This window comes from Epinephelus fuscoguttatus, linkage group LG7 (assembly GCF_011397635.1).
Source record: "Epinephelus fuscoguttatus linkage group LG7, E.fuscoguttatus.final_Chr_v1".
Lineage (NCBI taxonomy): Eukaryota > Metazoa > Chordata > Actinopteri > Perciformes > Serranidae > Epinephelus > Epinephelus fuscoguttatus.
The window spans coordinates 17148719-17165671 of record NC_064758.1 but is presented as its reverse complement, the minus strand read 5'-3'; positions in this window follow the sequence as shown (position 1 = coordinate 17165671).

The window sequence follows — 16953 nt, the reverse complement described above, 5'->3', positions numbered from 1 at the left end:
TGTTTGATAGATTCCCGTTCTCTGTCTTTTAGGATAGCGCGAAAGGCTTCAGGTGAAATAAGTTCTAGTATTTTTAGTTCAGATTGGAGAGTATTCCAAGTAGAGGGGGCAGAGAAACTGAATGCTTTTTTCCCATTTCAGTCCGAACACGAGGAGCAGACAGGTGCAAAATGTTATTAGATTGTAAGGCATAATGGCTTTTAGTTCTCTGAAGAAAAGTCATTATGCCTTACGATCCAATAACATTTTACTTAAGTAATTGTCATTTTTGGTTTAGGCAAAGAAAATCTTCTAAATGAACGAAAATATTTCTATTCCCATTAACATTTTAGTCTTTTGTCTATACTAACCACAAAGTGTCTGCAGAAGTTTATTCTTGGAACACCAGCATTTTGGCAGGAGACAAACACTGGCTTGTGTCTTCTCTCCAACATGTTTCACCTGGACCACTTTGGCAGTGATGTTTAGTTTAAAAACAAAATCCTGAAACTTGAAAGTTGTTTAAGATCAAGTACAAACTACGGATAGTATTTTATTTATTTAGTTTTTGTTTTTTTTCTGTTGATATGAATCCATGTAAAAAAAAAAATAACATGCAAATATTTGAGCTAAAGACCATAGCGGAAAAAAAAAAATTAATTACAAAAGAGATAGGCATGAAAATTGAAAGTGTATATGTATATTTTGTAGTAAATATTAGCACGCTAGCTAGCAAGGTAGCTTTTTGTGTCACACTAGGGGCTGCCCACATTCTGCACAAACTCAAACCCTGAATTTGACTAACACACTGGACACACAGTCTGCCCTTCACTCCCTGGTCCTTGCCAACATGCCCCGAGACACACCTGGTGGAGATTTGCACTAAAATGACTGCACTTTTATATTTTGCTCTTTTGATCTTTCAGTGCATGTTTTTTGAAGTGTAACATACACAAAAATGACACCTGTAGCATTTTTCAGATAAACTGCAGCTGGTGGACTAGACTCCATGTGACTTCCAAGCCCTGTGAAGTAAAGTAAACTGGACATAAACAAAGTTGCAGCCTGGTTCAGACATCTGCATCTGTTCATTTATCTCAGCCACCTCAGTGAGCTGTGCTAATGCAGAACAACCTGTGGCTTTGATTCTACTGTGTGTGTGTGTGTGTGTGTGTGTCATAGTCACACTTCATTAGGCCACAGCAGCAGGCCTTGGTTTAAACAGGTGTCTGGGGGAATGGTGCACACATTTTCTGTCAAAAGGAAGTTGAACATTTATGACAAATTTTCTTATATTCGACATTTTTTGCAAAACCCTATTTTTTCCTAAAGGTGGTTGGATGGTTGTTGGTTCACTGATTCATCTGGCAGGTTGGTTCAGAGCAAAATACAAGTAATAACCTGTTAAAATACTTAGTATGGATATTCATGGTTTGGGTGAATCCCCTGACACTGTGTGTAGGGCCCACACTAACAAACACATTTACAGGAGTATCTTAAATGTATGATTTTACAGTTTTACAGTTTTTCTCCACATGATGAACCCATGTATTGATGACCTCTTGGCCTTAAGCAGCACCAGTAAAGCAGGTCTTTTTTATAAGGAACCCTTATCCAATAAACCACAGGTAATACTGAAGTACAAGTAATAATTCCAGACTGAAACCCTTTCATCAACTTAAAGTCTTGTATTTGCCTTATTTTGTTACTATATCACTACACCTAATCCAACATATCCTCATAATATGGGGTGTATGATAGCTTACAAAAAAGTGCCTACAACGGTTTGTATGATACCTAATGAATTAGTGCCCCACAAATGGCGTCGTAATGTTATATACTTTGTGTAAAGTGAGTAAAGTTACCTATGTTAGGTTTAGGAAAAGAAACATGGTCGGGCGCCATTAAGTTTCTTTGGTTAGCTTTAGGAACAGAAACATAGTGACAAGGTACCTTTTTAAAATAACTCAAAGTTCACTTGATTTATCAGTCTCCTGGGGAAGAGTTCCATGTTTTGTGACCAATCCATCACACCAACCTGTCTCATCATGCAGGCCGTCCCTATACTACTTATACTGCTACTACTTTATCACAGCCTTCCCAATTATATATTTATATACAAATTACTGGCTCATGCTTATGTGTGTTATATATGAATTGTGGTGCATAACTTTTTGTGAGTATATGTACGAACAGTACATGAGAACCGCCAGCCTCATCAGAACATTAAACATACTTTGTTTTGACTCTTTCTTTTCATGCATTAGTACCAACAGCGTAGACACATCACCCGTGTTTATGAGGAATAAAATGCGCTGTAACGACTTCAGCGAACACAGTCTCCCAGGCAGGCACAGAACACAGGGCTTTCCCACTATCCTAAACTCTAGAAAATCTCTTATATACACACACAAACACATGTGTACAACCACAGACGCATAAAAACCCCATGCACCTACAATTACTTCTAACCAAGTTATAGACAAACACACCCTATGATTAAGTTGCTTTTGGTTATGGTTGCTTTTCTTTTTACACTCAGTGCAAACTTTTAACTAGTTAACTTTAGAATCTTGCGGTGGATGATTAAACACTTATTCATAAAGCCCAGGACCACAGGGCAGTGTGAGTTCATCAACGGTGGTTTACACTCAGCAATGTAAACCACCTTTGATGGACTACATTTAAGCTGCTTCGGAGGCTGATTGAAGTCCAGTTTGGGTTAAGAGGGGGATTTCCTGTCCACAACCCTGAGGTTCCCTGCAAGAGTCTTTTATTTTAAAAAAGAAAGAAAAAAATCATCATCACTACGATTGTCTCAGAGACACTAAATCCACGAAGAAAGGGGTATTTTTTTAAGCTTGACTGTCATGTTCAAATATCGACAAAAGCAGACAGTACCACTGATGTGCATGTCAGAGATTTAACAAAATGTTGCTGATGTAATACTTAATGTACTTTGAAACACACCAACTTAACACACAGTTGTATAAGTAATTTCAGTCCCACAGTCGTCCTTGGCTCATCGCAGCTGGAAAGCAAACCCATTATTTCTATGACATGTAATATGTCAGGAAACCTCAACTTGTTACAGTTGTTAATGTTTTACATGTTTGAAATGGGACTGGAAAGATTGGATCCTCTACTTCTAAAAGATTGCGGTCTTTCACATTATATATCATGACGCAGTGATGTATGGGTATGTTGAAGGCCAAATGACTTAAAGCTGCACTTTGATTTTGCACTTCCTTTGGGACTTCATGTAGTGGAACATTTACTGGTCAGGAGGTGAAAGGAAACTAGTAAAGTAGACAAGTAGAATTGTTTTTTAACCATTTTGCATCCAGCACCAACCCTACTTTTTTGTGGATGCCCACAGGTTTATGACAGAATGCAGCTTGGGTTTGTCTCGAGACTAAATCCAGAATACTAACAAACTTTGCCGACTTCATCTACTTAGTTTGCGTTAATTCACTTATATGGAAAGAATCCAAATTCATTGGTTCTTTTTATTAAGCATTTGAGTTTGTTTGTAGATACATATATACATTACACTTGTTTGGACTCAAACTCTTTACTCGGGCTATATATCCAGTTCTAATGTGAAAGCGTTTCAGGTAATGCACAGTCCTCTGGTAGCTGTCCAAACTGGAAGAAACCATACGGAAACACACTTGATCTATTTACATTACAGTCACATGTAAACACAGCCAAAGATCTATCAGAATAAGTCTCATTTATAGGTTTAATGGTATTAAATTAGTCCATTTGGATACATTAAATTGACATAATGGCCCAAACTGATTGGAATAAATTACTTTAATGATGCCATATTCATTGTTTAGCAAATACAGGACTTCTGCCAAAAAAGGCCAGATAAGAGAAGAGTGAAATTCCTTATAGAAAAACACTTGACAGCAACAATGTACTGTATATAATGGTGTTTAAAATCCAGTGAAAAGACTGTTGCTGAAAGCTGGATGTTCCCAGGATAATAAACATCCATTGAAAGTTGTTAAAGTGACAAAACATGCAATTCCAAATGTAGCATGTGTACATTAACTCAGCAGTGGTTCTTGTTTTTGCCTTTACTGTTTCCTTTGCTTAGACCAAAATTATGTTGTGCTCCTGTCTCTGCTGCGTTCCCAAGATGCTCAAGGCCACAGTCCCGTGTTCCAGTGTCAGTTTAAATGTATTCAAATACATTTTATGTTCAAAGCTGTGGGACAAAGCAGCTTTATGACCTCCGATTTAGGTTTATTACAGCACCTCACAGTTGTGTTGTACCTCAGAGGCAGTTTTCCCACCGGTCTGCTCGCCTCTCATGGTCTACTTTATTTCTGGTTGACTACAAACAAGTTTGCTCTTGTTCAGTTTTCTTTTTTGGTCTGGTTTTGTTCTGATCGTACCCACTGGAGCAGTCTGTTGAACTCATTGATCCTGATTGGAGGCATGAGGTTTTCCTTTTATGTCTGTGTCCTGGAAAGAATCAGGCTCACGCTGACTGACTGCAGAGCCTGCCCAGCCCCAGAGTGTCTGAATTTCCACAACATATGTTTAATTATTCCACTTGGACTCTATTTAGCTGCTCATTACTGGCATGTGAGATGACTGAATGAATTTTCTGTTTTGTTTCACCTTTTAGTTTCTTCTCTAAACTCTGGCAATCTACACAGCTTTTGATGCATTTAAATCCATTTTTATTAAAGATTGGGGCAGAAAATAACTGTTGGCATGCAGGATTCAATTCAGAATCTCCCTCGACATTTGTTTTACTTGGTGACTGGTAGTTATCAAAGATTATGGCATGTAGAGCCATCTTGACACTAATGCAGAGAAATCTCAAAGTGCAGTTCAATTCTTCATCCATGTTTCCTAAAAGTTCAGCACCCACAGTGATGCAAATTATGTTATTAACCCTTTTTCATTTTCTTTTTGTGAACTGCGACTTTCTCAAACTGTCAGTAAAATGATTTTGAATTGAACTAATGGATAAGACTGTAAGAATAAGATTTATTGTATATCTGCTGTAAAGTTAGGGAATCTGATCTGAACCCATTTGATTCAGCAGTGGGAACCTCTTGTGACCACATGCCTTTGCTGATGTTGACCATAGCAGGATTTGAATTTTGGACCCTCTGCATTGAAGACGAGTACTCTAACCACTACACTAATGGATAAGACTAGCTAAGGTTTACTGTATATCTGCTGTAAGATTAGAGTTTTGCAGTGTTTCTACATGAAGTGATTTTCACGTCAACACTGATCTAATAAATACGTCTGAAAAGTTTGACGTCTGAAAACGGCATGTATTTCATGGAAAAAGGATGAACCACATGCTGTTATTTCAATCTGTCTTCTCTCTGAATCATATTTTTACCTGATTTCCCTGTAAAATGTTTATTTCTTGACAGGGACAGTCAATTCCCAAGGCATCCATCAATGTGAAGTGATATCTCAGAAGCTTTTTGTAAGGCTGAAGTGAAATTGCTCTGGCAAAATATTTACTTGAAGACCTTATTTAGACTCAGGTAAGAGACAATGAGAAGGATACAACTTTGATACTGGCAGGATGAGTACAGTTTTGTAAGCTGGAGAGGTTACGCAAACAGACTTCCACATAGCACCTATCAGGCTTTTGTTTCTTGTCTAAACAGTAAAGTACGGTGACACAGTGTGCATACATAATGACATGTGAGCTGCACATGATGGTACAGTTTCCCCCAGGGGTAAAACTAATGTCACTTTAAATAATCAAGAACATTTGTAGCCCACCAGCCTCTTAACTTGTTTTTTTACAGCACAAAAAACCCTCCTTTCTCAGCGCAAACACAATAGTGTCAGAAAGTAACAGTGAAAATGTAAGAAGTGTATAACAGATGGAAAAATGAGCTTGAACACTACTATGAGTATAATGCCAAATAGCATCTATGTATCTAATTATACTAAGGCATTATAATTAATTTCACAATAATAAATTAATGTTCAAAAATGCTGTTTAAATCTCCAGTGTTGGAAGAAATGAGGACCAGCACAGAGGGGAGGAGCAAGAAAAGAGGATAGACATACTAAAGTGGTGGATGGTGGTAAAGTAAGAGAGGGGCATTGATACAGGAAGTCGACTGATAAATAAAGGAGAAGGCGATAAAACAGAGAAGAGAAGAGAGAGAGAGAGAGAGAGAGAGAGAGAGAGAGAGAGAGAGAGAAGGAGTGCTCAGTGATAAAAATGTTGAATAGATATGTGGAGGGACAGTGAACAAAGAGAGGAAGTTGAAGGGAGAACTGAACGGAGGTGCAGGGATGCCTCCTGGGGGAGAACAGGAGAGTTTGGTCATTAATCTCATATGTTCGGTCTCTCTCATCCTCTGGGAGAACGAAATGAACAATTTCTTGGTGTGTCACAACCTGTTAAGACTCTGAGGCGGGGCTGTTAAGGCATGTATTCCAGTCTCAATAATGCAACTCATTACTCATTAGAAAGATAGTGTCATTGCACCCCAGTCTCAGAGGACCCACCATCCATGCACAGGCTCAAACATTATGTGACCCACTTTCAGCAGTACTGTATATTATTTTTCTTTCTGTTTTCAGACCAGCATCATTTATCACTCACTGACCTGTTGATGTTCCCCAACAACCACAGGAATCTCACTCTCCTTCATGTTGAAGGTCTGGCTGTGCTTTGTTTTCCAGGCGTTTTTCATAAAAACCACAGAAGTGTTCCTCACTCCAGTTTATAACGAGCTGTAATTAAAATGGTATGGACACTTTTTTTTTAATCCAACATAATTTATCCAAATTCACTGATGTATATTCCACCCTTGAGAGGAGAAAACCTTTCAAAATCTATTGTTTTGTTTACAAGAGTCCCATAAAAAGAAATGATTCAAATATTTGCTTGGAGTTCATAAGAGACAGATAGCTTTGTTGTGTCTTGTTTTGTTCCAGGGTCACTTCACTGTTTTCTGCATGTAGGAAAAAACATAAGGTTAGAATGGAAAGAAATACTTTGTTCCAAAAAACACACTGTTGAATGATTTTCTACATAATGATAAATATACTTCAAGTCAAACTGTTAACTTGATCCCATGTCACAGTGCTGCTGAAAATGGGAAAACATGTTATAAACTTTGCCCTGAAAAAACAACTCATTGATATCAACTTTCCTGATCTAATAAGATTAGTCTGTCAGCAGTTGTTCTCAAATGTTAGACTTCCATTTCAACTGATGAATAACAAGTATTTATTGGCTCTGAATCTGTCTTCATGGCAATAACTTCCATTAAACGCTTCCCCTCAATACAAAAACATATCCATTAATGGAAGCAGACTGATTACTGTAACTTATGCCATGAAAAACACATTGTAAACATCTTAACAGCCAAAATGGTTCCTGTTTGACAGAATTTTGTATCCCTAAAGTTGCAACAGCTTCAAAATAACAACATAATCTCATGTTTTGTGCACAAAATCCAACCACAAAGTGCTCAGCTGTTTTGCATTATTGAGCCCTAGAGGATTCTCATTTACAATCACAAGACTGGAATTACTGCCTTGTGGTTGTTTGCCTTTGCAAACTGGTCAAGTTGAAGTTATTCATGTCTGGATGTAGACAATGCTTCAAGCACAAGATCTTTACAGTCACTATGATTTTCAGATGGGCATCCAAGATTACAGTCACCAGTTCAGTATCTGGCCAAATGTCCCCCCCTCTGAGTTATGGCATTGAGTAATGGCCAGAAAAGTTTTTCCGCAGAACAATATGATGTCACAGTGAGATTGACCTTTGACTGTTTGGATCTAAAATGTCATCACATCATCATCTTAGCCTGTTAGATATTTGTGTGAAAGTTGTGTAATAATTAGTGCATGAATTCTTCAGTTTTGGCAAAAAACATGTTTAGCGAGGTCACAGTGACTTTGACATCTAATTTTGAAAACTCCTGAGCAGACATTCAACTCCTCTGATCACCTGCTTGAGCGACTGTGGGCGACATCTGATGCGTACACACTACATCCACATACTGTAGCGGTGCCATGGCATCACCTCTCCAACCCCAAATATCATTACAAGTGAATATTACTATAAAGATTAATAATAAGATTATTTTAACAACATGAGCTACTGAATATCTAGGTCAGTTACAATTAACAATAACAAAACATTGTTTTGGCAATATAGATTTTGCATTTATTGCCATAATGTGAACAATTAAGAGAAAAATGTGCTCCATAAAAGTCACTTGTAGACAATACACAAACATTTAAGAGTGATGGCAACACAAAAAGCAAACAACTCTTTGGAATACAAAATAAGCAACACTCTAATAGTTATTGCCAACTACTTTAGGCCTCTAAACGGCCACAAATATAATATGCTAGATCAAAAACTAAATGTAAAGTTAAATTGTAGTTGTACTACTACAGACAGTGCCACTGAACTGGATGAAAACATTTTCCTGGCAAAAAATATTAGTGGCCAGGCAGTGCAATGAGTGCATGTAAACATACATTGTAAACAAAAATTGTAGCAAAGCTACCACAAACAGTGCTGTACTGGATGAAGTTTTTACTGGCAAAACATATTGCTGGCCTGGCCAGGTAGTGCAGAAAAATATCTGAATATGTTTATGTTGTAATTGTTTGTGCATACATATTCTGTGTGTGTGTGTGTGTGTGTGTGTGTGTGTGTGTGTGTGTGTAAACTCACCTTGTATTTTTGCTTCACGTCTTGCACATCTCGCAAACAACTCCATTCTTGCTTGAAAAAGAAAAAATATTGCAGAGTTTCACTGGTGGCGTTCTCTCGTCTGTTTGTTTGTACTCCGACAGCCACTCCAGCTTAAATGACACGCGTTTTTTCTTAAGATTTTTCAAGAGGACGAAGCGCCACTGCACATACATTTAGCCATAGCTACGATGCTATGGCTAACAGCTAACAACAAATACGACAGCAGCGAATACCCAACATTATGCCATTGATTGGCTGTCAAGCTAAACAACCGTTGCAGATATTGGTTGGGCAGCGCCTGGTGGGCATGTTTTTTTAATCGTCACTGACCGACAGTTCACTGTCATCTGTCACTCATTGCACAGACAAACGCCCACAGTGGAGTACGTATTTACTGTTCAAGTCACAAGACAGCGCATATGATAAAAAAATAAATAAATAAATAAAAACAGTAAAAACTGGTCGGGGATATTTGAGCGCGCAACTTTTTTGTCATCTGCGCGAAGAGGTGGGGAGCAGTGCACAATTGCACAGTAAAACAGCTTAGAGGGAACAGTGCCTTTGACCACCTAAATGTAATTAGTTCATTGTTGAGTCCAAATGGACGTTTGTACCAAATTTGAAGACATTCCCTCGAGTCTTTGTTGAGATATCATGTTCACAAGAGCGGGATGGACGGCCAGGCCAAAAACATTATGCATCTGGCCACAGCTCTTGCCAGCACAGAGGCTTAAAAAAAATTATCTTCTGAAAATATAAAGCGACAGTGCAGTCTTACCAGACTTAGTATGCACTCTTGTAGTAAGCTACTGTAAAATAGGCTATTAAAGATTTCTAAATTTATGAGTACAGTAAGATTTTATTTACAAATAGTATGCTTTAATAAGGTGGCACGGTGGTGTGGTGGTTAGCACTCTCGCCTCACAGCAAGAGGGTTGCCGGTTCGATCCCGGGCGTGGGAGCCCTTCTGTGCGGAGTTTGTATGTTCTCCCCGTGTCAGCGTGGGTTCTCTCCGGGCACTCCGGCTTCCTCCCACAGTCCAAAGACATGCAGATTGGGGACTAGGTTAATTGGTAACTCTAAATTGTCCATAGGTGTGAATGTGAGCGTGAATGGTTGTTTGTCTCTATGTGTCAGCCCTGTGATAGTCTGGCGATTCTGTAAAGTACTACTGTAGTGTAATAGTGATAGTGGTATTGCAAAAACTTCAGCAGTGACTGTGTATTCTTTATCTGGTATGGTAACAGATATTAAAGTATTAAGTGTAGGACAATACTTTCTGTATGTTTCATTCTCGAACAATTGATCTCTGTCAACCTTTTGTTACAGAGTAAATACAAATGTAACACTTCCATTTTAACATGTTTTAACAGTCCTGGGGTCCGTTTCACAAAGCAGGTTTAGTGAAAACTCAGAGTCTGTTAACCCTGAAATGAGGGAAACTCTGAGTTTTCCATTTCAAAAAGGGAGGTAACTCAAACCAGAGAAAGAGGGGTAACTCTAGTCTGTTTCAGAGAGAGAGGTAACTTAAGTTCTCGGTCAGTTACCGTAGTAACAGACTCTATGAACCTAACCTGGTCGGGACCAGGTTTTTGTCAATGAACCTCGAGTTTCTCTCTGTCTCCGCCCTCTTTCAGAGCCACACACTCCATTTGATTTCCTCATTCATTCAGTCAGCAAGCGAGTTTTGCCGTAGTGTAGTTCTGCCGTCTGTCATTTAAAAAATCATTAAGAAAATCAGAGTCAGTATATTAGAAGTCCATCAGGCACAGTATGTGGCGACTTTTTTCACTAACATGGCATGTCCTTTTGATAACGATCCCGTGGATGAAGAAGCAGCATTACTGCGCAGAGAATTAAATATTCCGGAGATGGTTATCAGACCGCGCATAGATGTTCTAGCATTTCCACACAATTATCTTTTTGAGCAGTACCGTTTCACGTCACAGTCCATCATCTACATACACAACCTAATCCGTCCTTACATCTGCAACATTACCAGTCGTAGTCATGCTCTCACATCCCAGCAGATATTGTGTGTTGCGCTCATAGACTGTAATAAAAATGCGCTGTGTTTCTTTGCAAATGGAAGTTTTTTGTACAATGTTGGAGATGCTGAGCACTTGGGTAAGGCAACTGTACATGTATGCAGGGCGGTCAGAAAAGTGTGCTCGTTTTACGGGCATCTGCCTTCTTTCTGCTGGCTGAGTAGAAGTCTGTGTTAGTTTAAATAGGCTTAATTATTTAACAGAACATGATATAGATGAGAAGACATTTATGTGTGTGAAAACAGTATTATGTTGGGGATAAAACAACTGCACAGTCAAACAGCCACTTAATATTTCCTTTACAATGTAAAACATGATCAAAATTAGGTACCCCCATGAGATTATGCCGAGGTCTTACCTGTTTGAACAATGTGTTTACATTTCATCCTGAACTGCTGCCAAATACGCTTCTCCCCGCGGGACTGCATCTACATGAAATAAATTAATAGGCTACCATTCAAGCAGTTTTCCCCTGTAATATTAGTGTGGTTGCAAAGGACTACATGTAAACTTACACATTGACCCGAGCAGCAATGTTCTCCCACGCCGTCTCCCTCTCTTTTGCAGCTGCAGCGGTGTTGCACTTCTTTTTGAAAACATGTTCAAACTCGCCGTATGAGCGCATTAAGATTTTTAATTCTAGCGGGGTGAAAAACACAGCCCTCCTCTTCCCCGTTGCCATGGTGACTCGTCGAATCGGGGCTCCATTGATGCTGGCTTTTTATAGTCGTGGTGCACGCGCTTAACTCCAGGTGAAACTACTCCGAGTTGATTAAACTGATTCACATCAGCTGTTCTGGAACCGGAAACTCAGAGTTTCCTATCTCAGAGTAGATCAACTCAGAGTTCAGGATTAGACTCAGAGTTTGTTGAACCTGCTTTGTGAAACGGACCCCTGAGCATGACCCGAGACTGTCACAATGATCAGACTTTAAAAAACAACCATTAGTTTAGTTCACTGTCACGGGAGAGTGTGTAAAGCTGCCAATATCTGAATGAGTCAACTACTAAAATAGTCACTGATTATTTTAATAGTCGATTAGTCATCGATAAGTCGACTAATCGTGGCAGCCCTAGTTGATTCATATTTTTCAATAAATCCTTTCTGTTTTTCTTTTCTTGAATGTTGTCGCCAATCCCACAACAAACATCTTTTGGCCATAACTCATCTCCCTGAAAATACTCCACTTCTTTAATCTTTTCCCTACACTTTGTGGGCTGGCTCAAAGTCAAAATGATATCATTCTTTTTGGATATAATCACATGTTAAACCAAACCAAAACCTTGACAGCATGCATCTTAGGAGAGAGAAAATCCCACAGAAGGCATGGTTTATGATGGGGCCATTGGCATACAAGATCATATCATCAGCATAAATAATATTTACTGTCCAACTTAACACTGTAATGCCCATTTTTATGTATGGAGTAAATAATGGGGGGCCTTACAATGATCCTTGAGGGACACCTCACCAGTTATTTGATTAGAAATAATTGGCAACAATAGCTGTGAGGGAAATTCTCCTCTCTGAAGAAGTGACGGACTCGGTGTGAGGAATCAAGTCTCTTTAATGCATGCAGCGTGGAGAGAAGACCCAAGTGTTCTCTGACCATCTTCAATATGTACAGAATTTTATACCACACTGAAGCACCCAGTTTGCACCCACCAGCTACACTCATAAAAGAGATTGCCCCCCAATAAAACAGGTTTAGGGCGGCACGGTGGTGTGGTGGTTAGCACTCTCGCCTCACAGCAAGAGGGTTGCCGGTTCGATCCCGGGCGTGGGAGCCCTTCTGTGCGGAGTTTGCATGTTCTCCCCGTGTCAGCGTGGGTTCTCTCCGGGCACTCCGGCTTCCTCCCACAGTCCAAAGACATGCAGATTTGGGGACTAGGTTAATTGGAGACTCTAAATTGTCCGTAGGTGTGAATGTGAGCGTGAATGGTTGTTTGCCCGATGTAGCTGGGATAGGCTCCAGCCCCCCCGCGACCCTCAAGAGTTAGAAGATGAATGAATGAATGAATGAATAAAACAGGTTTACCAATACATGAAACTTTGCCCATCAAATGAAAGATCATGACTCCAAGATGTTGGAAATTACCCCCAAATACAGATTCCTGAATAATTCCCACCAGCTTAAACTGAATTGTATATGAATTGAATTGAATTAAACCCTGAATCCATTTGCTGAAGAACATTATTATTATGCCACATAGTTAAGAGTGCTGGGATGAGGACGCTGGCATGGCTTTAAACCTTTATATCTCCATGTGGCAGATTTGAGATATTGGGCTATATAAATAATACTGACTTGGCTTATCAATATTTTATATGTACCTAAATACAACTGGCCCCAATTATGATAGAATACATAAGAAAACACAGACTGTTGTGCTTATCTTGATTAATGTTTCAAATTGTCACCAACTTTTAACTTAGTATTTACATTCTCTCCAGTTGTTCACAAACACTAGCGGATATAATGAGGTTTGGCGGTTGATGCTTTAGAGCAATACAGATGATTGTTAGTCAGAGACCCAGACTGAGTGTACTGTATTTAGCCCCCCATGTGCCTGATCCTGATGATATACAGCGATGATTCACCACTGGCGTCAGCTCATTTGCACTTTTGTCTACCACGCAGATGATCCACTTGCTGTTATTGTGTCGTCATCGTAAATAGGATGCAGCCTGTCATCAGGAACTGGAAGCTGATGTTGTTTGGGCCAGTAATTTCCTGGCATTAGTGAGATCCTTTTCAGCAAATGCAGGAAAATTATCTGAGCCTTAAGCAGATGTTTGTTGCAGCACAGAGGAGAACATGTGTTTTCATGTGGTGTTGCTGAAAGACTCATCGTTTAGGTATTAGAAACTGATGGAGAGAGAGAGACAAAGACGTGCTGCTTTTTTCCAGAGTGCAATAAACAACTGAGAGGAGGATGAACGCTTGGTTATTTTAAGGTGGAAGTTAACCTACACCAGCATACAATTACATGCCAAATGTTAAAACTATTACTGGGAAGTAGGATAAATAACCTGCATACCACTGGTTGTTGACTGTCACACACATGTATGGCTCACTTCCTGTCCTTTTTCCTGTTTAGGGAACAGTGCTAAAGCTGGATTTGGTCCTTTTCCAGACTGCCTTGATTATGTCAAAGGTAATGACCCACCTAAGACTGGCTATATGTATGTGCATGGAAGTGTGTGTGTGTGCATGTGTGTAATAGCTGCAACAGCTGTACTGGGAAACAGAGCAGGCGCCTCTGGAACTGCCCACCTGAGACCACACATTTTCATACGCACTTGCCAATATAGCTAAATTTTGTAAAAAAAAAAAAAAAAAAAAAAAAAAAAGTAACTCTCCCTCTCGTTTATAACACTAAGGGAGACTTTATTGGTATAACGACCTTTTGATCAAAACCATGTTACCAACGCATATATATAAATAAATATGAGTACACAGAAAAATACAAATAAATATATAAATGAAACTCAGCACACTGCAGTGTGGGGAAATGTCTTCAAATTTCGGTCAGGTGAATGCTTATCCTTCCTATGTGTTTCTTATTAAAGATAAGTCTTACTTTGTATAGGCAGGGTTGTAATTGATTCTCCAGGTAACATGAACATATACATCACGTATATATGTACGTGTGTTTGTAAGTCATCAAGTCATTCATTCAAAGAATGTCTTGTTTGTGGTGGTCTTTGTTACTTGATGTACATAGTCTTTTCTACATGTTGGAAGTATCTGATCAAAATCAAATCATTTGAGATTAAGGAGCAGGGGTGTAGGGCTGACACTTTTTTTTCTCCACTGAAGAAATAGATCATTTATAGTTCACATAGTACACTCTTAAGTGTTTAAAGGTCCAATCATTATGAATCATCAAAATCTGATACTTGGGCAGTGACTTGCAGTGTCAGAAACCAACAAAAAAAATGGTTGTGTATGGTTCCAACAAACCACGCGGTGTTCATAAGATTCTAAAGCCAAACCCTGTTCTTTTTTCCTAAACCGAACCACGTGTTTGTTGTTGAAGGAAAAAAAAACGTCAATTTGCGGTGTTGTATGGACATAGTGCATTTATTTTGAAAGAGACTGTATGTAAACATAAAATTTCCTGTGAAAATGGAAGTAGAATCTTGAAAGAAAAGCCCTTGACATGGTGTCCCAGAACGTCATCAACCAACACACCCAGGGTACCATGTATGTGGACGTGGAAAGTCCATGACCAAGCACAGCAATATGTGACGAGGTCAGAGTGAGAATGTGTTGATTGATTTATGACAACTCATGCACTGAGTAACATGCAAGAAAACATTCTAACCTTAAAAGGTGCCAGTCGTGGTTGTAGCCTTTAAGTGGCCAAGTAAATTTTGGATCAGTCACGTGGGCGGATTTGGGAGGCACTGACAAACGACCTCCAGTATTCTACCATTATGGGTATGAGGCACGAACTCCTCACTCGACTCCAGCTTTTCTGTGTAAAGAAGTGATTAAATGAGGTGTGATTCATGGACATAGCAGCCACTTCACTTACATAGATGATTAAATTGCCTGATTTTGCTCAGGGGACATTTCCCTTCAGCAGAGCATGTATTTAATTTTAAATATACCTCCTTAACAGAGCTCTATAACAGTTTGATATTCACACTGCCTGCCCTCTGCTTGCACACGCTATGTGCCGACACCTGACATAACAGAGACAGGGAGGCGCTGGCATTAGATGAACTAATTCATTATTACACTCTCTTTGTCTTTGTAGTACAACACTACTGAAACTAATGAAATGACTTGGCTGGAAATATGCAGTAATTGGAGATCATTTAAGGAATGTTTATGTCTTAGTAGGATAAACTGTTGGCTAACTGTCTCAGCACTTCAGGTCAAAGAAGCCTTTTAATCCTTTGCTCTAATTTTGTTTTTAATCTTGTCTTATAATTGTCAAGTTATTTCTTTCTTTCTTTCTTTCTTTCTTTCTTTGTTTTTCTTTATTTTACTGTTTTTCTTTTTGGTTTTCTTACTCGTGGCTAAGCTGTTTATACTCTATAGAAACAATTTGCTGGGGGAGTTTGTTTGGGTTGTCAAGGTGGTGCCTTCCATCACCGAATATCAAGCAGTGGTCAAAAGTGTGTGTGTGTGTGTGTGTGTGTGTGTGTGTGTGTGTGTGAATGACTAACTATGGCTAGTTAGTGGGAGCCATGTCTCCTTTGTGTCAGCAGGCTTTCTGACTTGCTAAGGCTAATCACCGAGGTGATTGCTGTTAATTAGGCTCATTTATCATTAGACCTGTCAGTCTGTTTCACTGCCTAGTGGAATTTGTGTGTGTGTGTGTGTGTGTGTGTGTGTGTGTGTGTGTGTGTGTTAACTGTGCATTTTGCGGATAAAAGAAAAGCAAGATGGAGCTAAAGCTGGACTCTACAGGACTGGACTTATTTTTCCAACATGTAACACAAGAAGTCAACTGGAGGACTATAACCCTGTGTTTATTCAGAAATGATCTACATTCACTACAACTCAATGACTTAAATAACTTTCATGGCAATAGAAGCAGTGGCTTGGTAGCAGTGATGTATTCTAATGGTTCATTGAAACTGCTTTACATTTACTTTACAATGTGTTTATTGTCCAAGACGATGCAATCAGAGGGATATACATTCTCCCGTTTCTCATTTATAACCCGACATAAACAGTCCTGCATTTAGTGAAAGAATAGTGTTTATTCATTGAGTAAATACAGTCACAGCCTCTGCAGCTTTGACTCTAAACATGCTCTCATATTATCGAATCAGTGGGTGATGTGTGGCCACAATGTGAACTCAGAATCTCTGTTGGATGTAATTCCTTTCATTTTCTACGGTCTTTTTGCGCATCATTTACTGACGCTGTCATGCCATTAAAATAATCTGATTTTGAAGAAAACCTTTATTTGAGAGAGTTTTGTTTGACACAAGAACACAATCATCGTGTGTGTAGATTAGACTCTTTTGGGCATTGTGGTCATTTTCAATAGCTTTGGTATAGAGCTATAGAATTTCATGCCATTGTAAGTGACATCATGACCAGCTCAGTGAGTTTCTGGCGAATGGCTTTCCACAAATGATTTTTCTAGGAGGTACAGGATAAAAAACAACTCCTGTATTTAATTGTGTGTTGCCCCAGCTGGATCACACTACATCCACAAAAAAAA